Below are 12,085 nucleotides of genomic sequence, written 5' to 3'. Positions count from 1 at the left end.
ACGTTCATCTCCAAGCAACAGTTCTGGAAAGATCCCCTCCAGAGCAGGGGGGGGGGGGGGGGGGTCCACCTCAGAAAAACCAGGAGTGGCTGCAAGTGCACCCCTTTCTCCCTTGGGCCCCTCTGCACGGCAGGGGCAGCTTGGGCAGAATATAGGCCACTGGTAGTGAAATTAAAGATAACGAGAAACTCAGTCCCAAGTATCTTGATAACTAAGTAACAGGTCATATTCCTTTTTTTTTCTTCCAGTTTACATTTTTTATCGAACACATATGCGAACAATTACATATTTACAAGCGAAGTTAAATATCACTGTATCAGAACAAAACAACCCACCCCTTGCACCCAACTCCACCTTTCCCACGAGATAATAGTAAAATATGTGGGAGATGAAACAGCATTTATTCACTCTATAGGTGGATGGAGGAGTAGCCTAGTGGGTAGAGCAGTGGGCTATGAACCAGGGTTCAAGTCCCACTGTTGTTCCTTGTGACGTTGGGCAAGTCACTTTACCCTCCATTGCCTCAGGAACAACTCCGATTATAAGCCCTTGGGGGGATAGGGAAATACCTACAGTACCTGAATAAAGTGCAAAAAGCAGAATATAAATAAATATGAAGAAAAACTAGTCTGGATTTTCAGAACAGGTTGATCTAGTCCTGGTTTTAGCCCATGGCATACAGGGACTTGTAGTTCTGATTTTTCTGTTGCAGCCTCTACGAAAAACAAGACTACAAGTCCCTGCATGTAATGGGGGTAAAAACAGGACTGGCTCAGCCTGTCCAGAAAATCTGGAGCCAGCTGGCAACCCTAAGAAAAACATTATACAAGACCAAAGTATATAGGGCAACCAAATATTTTCAAATTTGTCTAGTGTTATGTCTAAGCGCAGTCAGTTTCCTCCTTTAAGTACATTTTATGGACACGCAAACAAACAGAAGAAAGAGCTGGGATTTCAGGGCTCTTCCAGGAAGCAGACAGGGCACACCTTGCGGCAATAATAATCTTAAGTATAAGAATTCTGTAATGATGTTACCACATTAGGCTTAGGAAGGCTTAGGGGAAATGTCTCAGGGTCTCTATGGACAATATCCCCAGCAATAATTTGAATCAAATTAATAATCATGTCCCAATATTTTTGTACTAACAGACACTCCCTCCAAATTCGAAACAGGGTACCTGTCCCATCGCATAGACGCCAACAGTCAGGGCTGACAGCAGGATAGACTTTGTGAAGTCCCTCTGGAGTAAGAGAGCTGCCAAAAATAAAAGTTTGTATTGATTCTTGACAAGTAGAGCAGTTATGGAGCTGCATCGTGCAGAGAGGAAACAAAGATCCCAAGGCACTGCATCTAACGTCTCCCCCAAATCCATGTTCTGCGCTGTTATAGAGGCATCACTGCGCACCTTGAGCCTAGTATTAAAGGCCATGGCCAGATGCCTTCAACTGTCCCATGAAGCCTAATATTCTTCATAAATGCTTATGACGTGATTCAAATGGAAACAGGTTATAACTGACGCACCCTTCTGATTACCAGTGACCAGTCAGAATATGCCAGGCCTGCCCAAGTTACAAAGTCATTTTCTAGCATTCTGCTTCACGTGTTTTTGGTCTGTCAATGCCTTTCCCCTTTTTTCTTATCTTGCCTCGCTTTTCTTCTTCTTTTTTTTTTTTTTCTCACAGTTTTCTTCCTTGCTCATTCTGTGGCCACTTTTCCTTTACCTTCTTTTTTTTCCCCTCCTCAAGATTTCTTCTCTCTCTCTCCATATCCACAGACAGCCTGAACCACATGGGGGAGAGAGAGAGGGGCTGGCAGAAGAGGAACGAGGTTGAAATGGCGGCCACTGACTCTGCTGTCTTGACGGCAAGGCTGGGAATGGCCAGGTCAGGTCACATTGGGGGGTCAGGAATGGAGGGTGAGGTAAAGGGGAGAGGAGGAGGACTGAAGTAGAGGGAAAGAAGAAGTAGGAAGAAAATGGAAGGGTAAGGATAAGAGGCTGGAGGTTAGTGGAGAGAGAGAGTTCCCAGCAGGCAGGAGAGGCAGCTGTGAAACTCTGAGGAACTAAGGCGGGAGATTTGTTTAGGGGGGACTCGGGGGAGCTCAGAGAATTGAGAGAGGGGTTGAAGAGAAAGGAAGTTCAGAGAAGGATGAGGGACCTGGAGAGCTAGTGAGAGGGCAAGAGTCAGTGGAAAGGGACTGAGTTCCAATCATGGCTACCCTATGGCCAATGGCCATAGGAGCTCTGCACTAGGGGGCAGTACTGCTACTTCCCAATGCTGTTACAAACAGTTGCCTCTCTCTCTTTTGGATACTCTGTATTGCCAGTGTAGAAATATTTTTTCAACCTGATGGAGATTTTTGAAAAGTGAATGTGACAGGGAGCTAATTTAGCCTTTTTTTTAAATTTAATTACAAATCTAACAACTTTCTCGCATTTCTACTGACTGAGCATAACTGTCCTGACGCGGAAGCTGTCCCCTCCCTTGATGTTTCCGTTTCCATGTGCTAGTCCTATGCAGGAAGCACCCAGGGGTTGGGACATGGCCAATGGGAAGGCGCCAGGGGTGGGAGCACTGGGAGGTGAGCTCCAGTCAGAAGGAGGGAGAGGGGTTTATTGTCCTGATGATCACTTGGCCACCTCCCTATCTCCTCCTCAAAAGCCCTGATCCGGCGCTGCGCCCCCTCCTCTTCCCCCAAAAGCCTTGATCCGCCGCTGTGCCTGTTCTCCAAAAACCCTGATCCTCCACCACATCACAAACATTATTTACATCTGAAGAAGGGAGAATATGTGGTCTTAAAAGCTCATTACAGTTCTTTTGGCTAATTCTTACATGATCTAATAAAAGCCATCACAGTCTGCAGATAATCCAGTTTATTCTAGCAGCTCCTAGATCACTGCATTACATATTCCAATCAATAAACTGAAAATAAAAAAAGTTTTTCCTACTTTGTTGTATAGGACTCCCCCCCCCCCCCCCAACCATGTCTCTATTTTTCTACTTTCCTCTTGTCTGCCTTTATCTAACTCCTTTTCCAGGATTTCCTTTCTATTTTACTTTTCTTCTCTAACCTTCTTTTATCATCACTTCCTGCCTATATGTGTTTCTGATCCTGATGTTTTCCTTTGCTTCTTTTTAACTTCCTTGCCTCTAAATCTCTCCCTTACGTCACGGTCACGTCACTCTCTCTGTCTTCTCACACCCTGGATCTCATTCCTCCTTCTCCCTCTCTCGTCTTCTTTCCTCCACCATCTCTCACTCTTCAGTCATTCCTAGCCCAACAGCTGCCCTTCTCAGCTCTCCATCACCCCTTCACTGGGTTGCTCTTTTCTCTTAATTCCTCCTATCTGGCTTCCTTCTCTGGCTCTCTCACCACTCCCCCCATCATCCCTACACTGACTATCTCCCCCAGCCATCCCTACGCTCAGTCCCTCTCACATTCTACCATCCAGGGGGATGCAGGGCACAATGTGGATTGGAGAGAGAGGGAAAGCCAGGGAAAGGAGTGGAAGAGAAGAGAAAGTGGATGCTGGACGAGGAGTGGGAGAAGAAAAAGAGTGGGATGCTTGGTAGGAGGGGAGAGATAAGGGTGTGCTTTGCTAGAGCTGCCACCACCAGAGGGGCAGCTATTTCTTTGCCACCAAAGGAGACCGTGTTGTGCCAGAGCTGCCACTGGTAAGTCAAGGGGGGGGGAGAGGGGGGAGAGGGGGGAGTGTAATTCAGAATATCTGTTCCAAGCACAGAAAAAGCTGTTCCTGGCGCTGTTTTGTACCATTGTCGCAAAGTGCTGGGCATGTATATCAGGATCTTCTATGCAACAAAGAAACCCCTGACTAGTTTCAACCGTCTAGTAAATATACCACTAAAATTATTCAAGAGCATCAGTCAATGAAGTTCTCCTCTTGGGAGTGAAGTTTGAGGCCTATACAGGACAGAACAGAAACCCAATATAACCTTGCGCCTCAAATTCTACAGTACCCTGCGTTCACAGAAGCTCCCTCAACAAAGGGTGCAGACAAGAACTAGGACACTTCCCCTTATCATTCACTGTAGAAAAATAATATTCAAATTTTGGTGTCACCTCACTGTAACAGCTATACATTAGCACATCTCAGTACCACTGTATAATTGAAAACCCTGCAAAATATATATTCAGACCGTAACCTACTAACTGCCAGACTCAAACAGTAACAATCCTACCCATGAAAAGGTAACACTGCAAATATTAAACCAGGCCCTAAATCACAATACACTATTTGGAAAACAGAACAAGCCAAGCTACTATAAATCTCTGCACAGAAATTACATGCTAGCAGAATACTTCACCTCGGTCAAACAGGCAGAACGCAGACAGAACCTTGCCAAATATAGACTAAAGAGACCTTAAGTAGAAATATAAATGTGCAGACAAAAACCGATCTGGAAACCACCCCAATAAAGACTTTGTATGCAGTGCAACAATGAAAAAATAGAAACATTACAATTCCTCATTAAACATCAAATACAATCAAAAAATATAAAACATCAACCATACCAATAAACAGAATAAATATGTCAAATCAGCTGATGAATAGAACATCCAATAATTAAAAACACGTACAAAAATGTTTGCAAAATTACCAAATGTATTTATTTGTTTATTTATTTATATCCTGCCTAGCCCGGAGACCCTAGGTGGGGCACAAGATTAACATACATAACTATAAACTAATGGATAAACAACAGAAAGAGATCTAGGCGTCATAGTGTATAGCACATTGAAATTGTCGGTTCAGTGTGCTGCGGCAGTCAAAAAAGCAAACAGAATGTTAGGAATTATTAGGAAGGGAATGGTTAATAAAACGGAAAATGTCAATGCCTGTATATCGCTCCATGGTGAGACCGCACCTTGAATACTGTGTACAATTCTGGTCACTGCATCTCAAAAAAGATATAATTGCGATGGAGAAGGTACAGAGAAGGGCTACCAAAATGATAAGGGGAATGGAACAACTCCCCTATGAGGAAAGACTAAAGAGGTTAGGACTTTTCAGCTTGGAGAAGAGACGGCTGAAGGGGGATATGATAGAGGTGTTTAAAATCATGAGAGGTCTAGAACGGGTAGATGTGAATCGGTTATTTACTCTTTCGGATAATAGAAAAACTAGGGGGCACTCCATGAAGTTAGCATGTGGCACATTTAAAACTAATCGGAGAAAGTTCTTTTTTACTCACCGCACAATTAAACTCTGGAATTTGTTGCCAGAGGATGTGGTTAGTGCAGTTAGTATAGCTGTGTTTAAAAAAGGATTGGATAAGTTCTTGGAGGAGAAGTCCATTACCTGCTATTAATTAAGTTGACTTAGAAAATAACCACTGCTATTACTAGCAACGGTAACATGGAATAGACTTAGTTTTTGGGTACTTGCCAGGTTCTTATGGCCTGGATTGGCCACTTTTGGAAACAGGATGCTGGGCTTGATGGACCTTTGGTCTGACCCAGTATGGCATGTTCTTATGTTCTTAAATAGAACAAGCTTCCAATGCCTGATGAATGGCTGTTAATGCAAATAGGAAGGGCATACACCTTAGCAGACTTGATCCCACATTTGTGTACCAACTCAAAGGACAAGGCCTATAAGAATGCCAATTGGAAAAAGAATGTCTTTTTTTGAAGGTCTTATGACAATATGTCAGTCGCAACTCTTGCGGTAATGTGTTCCAGAGAGTTGGGGTAGCAATAGAGAAAGCACATTCTATCGTATCAGCAAGTCTGGCATAGCAGACTGACGGGATATCCAATAAGCCTCTTTGAGAGGAACACAAGAATCTCCCGGGATTATAGATCCAGAGCATAGCGTTAGACCAAGGCAGCGCATCCAGCACCAAGATTGTGTGTCAGTACAACAATTTTGTATTTGATCCTCTACTGCACTGGTAACCAGTGGAGGTCAAATACCACATGCATAATATGAGAACCTAATATTGCAGCTGGATATCAATCATGCAGCTGAATTCTGCAGAACTGAAGCACTTTAATAGTAGCGAAAGGCAAAGCAAGATAAATTGCATTGCAATAATCGATGGTGGGAACAATCATGCCTTGCACTACTGTATGAAAATCTGTGGGTTCAGCAGTGACTTAATACAACGTAATAATCGTAACGAAAAGAAACCTACTTTGAGCACGGCCTTGATTTGAGAAACTGATGATAATTTTGGGTCAGTCATCATCCCAAGACTTCTAGAATGAGGAAGGATTTTAATCTCGACATCTCCGATCTTTACGATGGGGAGAATAATAACTGTCTCCCTACTACGGCTCACTACAGTCTCAGTCTTGGCAACATTCAAAGCTAGTTCCTTATGATGAAGCCAACTCTTTATAGATGATAAACACAATGAAAGCATTGCAGTTGTCTCGTGCCAAATACCAATAAATATTTCAAAACAGCAGACACATCAAGTAACACCAAATAATTAAAATTAATAAGGATAAAAAAGTCCCCCGCCCTCCCTATCTGGAAACTTTAGATTTCCAGTCACCCTGAGTTTGTCATTGATTGGAAGAGGATGTACAAGCTTTAACCTCTCATTCTTTCACACATACACATACAGGCACTCTCTCACACTCTCACACATACAGGCACACACTCACACACACAAATACATGCACACACTCTCTCTCTGGACCTCTCCCTCTTCTTCAGCTACTGGCTGCAGGACATACTGGTGACCCTGCTCATCCTCTTCCTTGCTGCCAGCTGCAGGAAAACGCCAGTGGCCCCATATGGTATATTCTTCACTGCCGGCTGTAAGAAACACTGGTGTCCCCACAGGGCCTCTTCTTCTCTGCCACTGGCTGAGACACGGAGACTTGGTGCACCGAGGAACACTCAAAGCAAGAACCCTCTGTCATAATCTGAATGCTTAAAAGTCTAGAGGTCCATATTCAAAGGGGAATGTTTGGCTTTGGGATTTAGCTGGACAAACCCTGGGATTTTAAATTTTCCTGATGCTCTGAATGCCTCCAAGTTATCTGGCTAAGTAGTTAGCCGATAAAATGATTTCAGATAACTTGGAAGTATTCTGGGGGCGTATTGGGGCAGAGTGAAATTATCCAGCTAACTTCAGGCAGATAACTCCAATATTTGGCATTATTTGCCTAACGTTATCCAGGTAGATTCAGTGGAGCACTTATTGAGCAGTGCTCCACCGAATATCCCAGAGAAGTTATCTGGCTAACTTTAGCCAGATACCTTTGCTGCTCCTTGCACAGCTGAATATTGGTTGCATAGTTACTCCCATGTTTAACTACAAGTCCCTCAATAATCTAATCCACCACCACCACCACCACCAGAATGACCGTTGCCCGAACATCTGGCCTCCTAGGTCCTCATGGCCCTTGTGGAGAGCACCCCACCCCCAAGAACCCTGCTTTGCCAACCCAGTCAAGACAAGGAGTGTGTAATCTGCCAGACAGACACGATTACTTGAGTACTTGCATCTTTGCTAGGCCTTTCAGGAGAGAGTAAAATAGTTTTAGATAGTGTAATTGAATCTGAAATATTATGCCCTGAGCAAACAGATTTGCTCTGGGTGAGCTGGGTTATAGTATATGGACTTATTATAGAAGCTTCGGAGGAGCCTGTACTTTTTACTGGGACCTGCTCTATGTAAATCAGGTTATTACTGTTACCAGTTGCTGCTTTGAATAAAACCAAGCTTGCAACCTTGAAAAGCCAGTGTGGTTTATGTAAGCAGAAGTTCTAAACCAGGAATTTGAGGAGTTCTAAACCAGGAATTTGAGGAGATTGAGAAAGCACTGGCTTGACAACATTCACAGGATTGAAGACAAGGTGACCTGGAACATCCAGGCAGCAGCGAGGACTGGAGGGGGACCAAGCAGTTAAGAGAAACTGACATCATTCAAGAGACGGGTGGGAGCAACTTTGGTGCTTGGTCAAGTTTCAGGTCACGAATGTCATAACACCACTGATGTGGAGCCCTGACTGGAGAAGTGACTGGTAGGTGTCCTAATGATTATTAGGATGTCACATGAAATATCAGTCATAATTAGGTACTTTTTATGCAATGGATTTCATCCTTACCTGGTCTGCTTATCAACACTGTTGGCACATATACATGGTCATGTAATATAACTGTGTTCATTTCCTGCTTCCTTACATGTATATATGCTCCCCCTGTCCCTGATGGACATGTCAATTATTAAGTTGCTGTTCTGGCTATTCCTGGTGCATCCTGGCAGCCTCCCCATAGCTGGAATTCCAGATGACGAAGCACATACAATTTCAATAACTGCAAGCCTCTGGGCTGTTGTACATAGAACCTATGTCATCTTCGGTTTGCTACAGAGTTTGTTTTCTTGTATCTTTTCCAAGGTTTCAGGTACTGGCCCATTATGGGGTATGCTATTGGAAGGATATAGGATTGAGGGCCTGGGTGGTGACTATACGTGCCTGGGCTCTGGCTTCAAGAGGATGGCAGAAGGGCTGTGACTGGACAGGCCGGCAAACTGGCCACCATGGTCTGCAGGATCTGAGTCATGAGGAAGGTGGCCCAATGCACTGATCTCAATCTATCATTGAGCTCCTTGCGTTTGCATAAGGTTAGGCTCACAAGGTGTATATTCATGCAGGTTGGATGGCATCAATTGGGGATAGCATCTGATTAGCCCCTATGGAGGTGGCTTGCTGGGGAACAGTGAGCAAAACTTAATGAGTTAGTTTATGGCTGTAACCCCCCCCCCCCCCCCCCCAAGTAGCCTAATGTCAGTGCAGCAGGTTGAAAACTGGGGAAGCCAAGGTTCAAATCCTGCTGATGCTCCTTGTAACCTTAGGCAGGTCATTTTATCTTGTTTCCTCAGATACAAGCTTAGAGGTACATTTACTAAGTCACAAAAGGTGATTAACACACAAAAAACAGCATTTATTGCATGAAAAAGCTTTTCATTGCACAACTATCACATATGTGTGATATTCTGATCAAAAATCCACCCCTATTGAAATTAGCTGCTTTGCATGCATAAAATTTCCAAAAACATGCCAAGCGTCTAATGCGTAGGTGCTATGCTAATAAAATAACGCAGCTTGGCTCAAAAAAAGCAAGCCACATTATTTTAGCAAGATCAGGAGTTGTAGCTAACCTCTCTCTACGTTGGCCCCTTTCCCAAAGTGCAAAAATCTCCCCCCCCCAAGGGGTATAATTAGACCACCACCTGTCGAGGCGGCACAGCCTTAAAAATGTAAAAAAGAATAGAAAGGCATGTCGAGCAGTGATGCCCCGCCCCCTTCCCAAACCCTTCTCCTTTATTTAAATTTGGTCCCCCTCCATTCAAACCACCTCCAGTATCAGCCCCCATCCCCCCAACATTAAACAGAATCCATGGTAGTCCATGCTCTCTTTCACATAAAAGGAATCGTTGTGGTCTAGAGGACCCCCCCCCCCCCCCTTGGATTCTTCCATATCTTATAAAGCTATCCTGGTGGTCCAGTGGTAGCCCAGAGTGCCCCTATGGGCAAAGAGCAATTGGTGCCATTTTGGAAAATGGCATCGACTGGCCTAGGGCATAGGAGGCACTCTGGGCAGCCACTGGACCACCAGGATAGCTTTATAAGATATGGAAGGGTCTGGGGGCAGTTCCTAGACTAGCAGGGATTCCTTTTATATGAAGGGGGGGGGGGGGGGCGGCTGATACTGGGGATTTAGGTTAGGGAGTCATAGTTAAACAAAGGGGAGAAGTTTGGGAAGGGGCATCACTGTGTGACATTCATTTCTAGTTTTTTAAACTTTTTTTTTTTTTAAAGGCTGCGCCGCCTCGACTGGTGGCAGGGGAAGTGGGGGTAAGTTTTGGGCTGCATGGCCCCTGTAACACAACGGCAGCCCTGAGTGAAAAACATCAAGGGAAATGGCTGCAGTATTTTACCAAGGGCGGGGCCCAGTATGGTGGGAATATCCCCCAGTGATATTTTGTCCCTCTCACGGTAACATATAGCATTATAGTAAATGACCCCCTTTGTAAGCCCTCCTGGGACAGGGAAATACCTACGTCATCTGAATGTACCTCATCCAGAGCTACCAGTGAAAAGGCAGGAGCTCAGTGTAAATAAATACAAATAAATGAATCGTGTACCAGGAGCCTTCTGGAAGAATTTGCAATTGAAGGGAACATACCAATAGGATAGTACTATCATCTTGCAAATGAGACACTCACACTTGAAGCACCTGCCAGTCAGAAATCATTCCAAAGGATCCCTCCATCGTATGACAAACCCCTGGGGGATGCCTTCAAAGCAAGGCTACAAGCCTGCATCCGAACAAATGGAGTCCAAAATTGTATGCACCCAAGCAAGGAACAGCTCTCTTGCTGGAGGATTATAACCTCGCAAGGATGGTTTCAGTGCTCTGGAAAATAAACTAGATAATGTGCAATCTATTGAGAACATGCAGTGTGCCGTAACAGCTTATATGGATAGATTTAATGCAGGTATAGCTGCTGCACCAGAGAACTTTCAGCAGGGCATAACCTGCTGATTAGAAAAGCTTTCAGTGTGGCATAAGAGCAGCACTGAACAAACAGGACGTTAAGTAATATAAGCTTTGTTCAAAGCATTAACATCATGTGCAGAAGGCATCTCAGCATTAATATTGAAATGGCTGTTTATAGTCATTACATAGGTGCCAGGATTGCTGGAGAGCATGAGATCCGCAGCATGAGTTCACGCTCAAAAGGGCCAGATATACTTAAAGGGATTTTCCCTACATCCGACAAGCTGATGTAACAGAGGAGAAATCTGTCATCAGTACAAATTAGTACTAAACAGTGCCAAAGTTATGAAACTAAGCAGGTTTGCTCTACTTCATATATATTATTGGCAAGCATCTTGTACTGGTACAAATACCCATTGCATTTGTTGCTTGTTTTCTTACCTCTGCCTCTTACAACAGGCTGAACCAGACTTCTTCAGTTATTGTACATATGAAGCTTAAATCTGATTTCACTGAATAAAAACCAGGACTAGCTTAGCCTGTCCTTTATGATCTAGATTTATCTGGCAGCCATCTTGCCTCCCTCTCCCCTTCCATCTTCTCTCTTCCTCCTCCATCCTCTAGCTCCACCTTCCATTCCATGTCATCATCTACTTTTGTCAACAGATTTACCAATCTGTTCCTTTAGGAGCCTTCCCCCACCTTAGCTAAAAAAAAAAAAAAAAAGGCACCACTTTTTCCACTTACTCCCTCGTGTAAAGGTCACTGACTGCACTGTACTTCATTAAGAGGCGGCAGCAGCCGCAGCCTCTTTTCTGCTCTCCCTCGACCAAGCTGGCATAAATGATTCATGTATTCCATAAACGGCCCTATCCCTTCTGCTGCTTCTCTTGCCCGGAAGGTGGCTCCCTCCCTTTTTGCTGGATTACTCACTAGCACTACACAATGTGCTGGAAGCATCGGCGCAATTTGTTTTATTGCTCTTCCTGCCAGTCCATCTCACTCCCGCAAGGTTTTGACGTACAGGTGCACACAATGTGCAAACAGACCTCCAACCAGTTGTGTTACTCTCCTTTGGCGTTTCCCCATATCCTTCCTGAAGTGGGAGTCCCAAAGCTGAGCACAGGTGCTCTTACAAAAGGAGAACGTAACTGCCCCCCCCTCCCCCCTAAAACACTAGAGATCATCCTGATTTGTAACAAAGCAGAGGACACCAAAGAGCAGCTGGCCCTGCCTGTCAAAAGTCTTCTCGTTTTGGTGCTCTAGCGCTTGAGTTGATGAGTATTTAAATTACTATAACCAAACCAACGCAAGCTCCCCCTAACTGCAGGATTCCTGGGGAGAATGTAAATTGTGACATTATTTATTTATTTATTTATTTCTAATTTTTATATACCGACATTCTTGTATCAGATACAAATCATACCGGTTTACATAGAACCAAAGAGATGCAGGAAATAAGTTTCCTTTATCTAATACAATGAAACATTTATAACATATTATATATATATATATATATATATATATATATATAACATAATATTCTGAGCAAGAGGGAATTTGAACCAATTAAAACAAAATATGTGTGTGGATTGGG

The sequence above is a fragment of the Rhinatrema bivittatum genome, chromosome 2 (assembly GCF_901001135.1).
Source record: "Rhinatrema bivittatum chromosome 2, aRhiBiv1.1, whole genome shotgun sequence".
NCBI classification, from domain to species: Eukaryota; Metazoa; Chordata; class Amphibia; order Gymnophiona; family Rhinatrematidae; genus Rhinatrema; species Rhinatrema bivittatum.
This window is presented reverse-complemented; position numbering follows the sequence as displayed.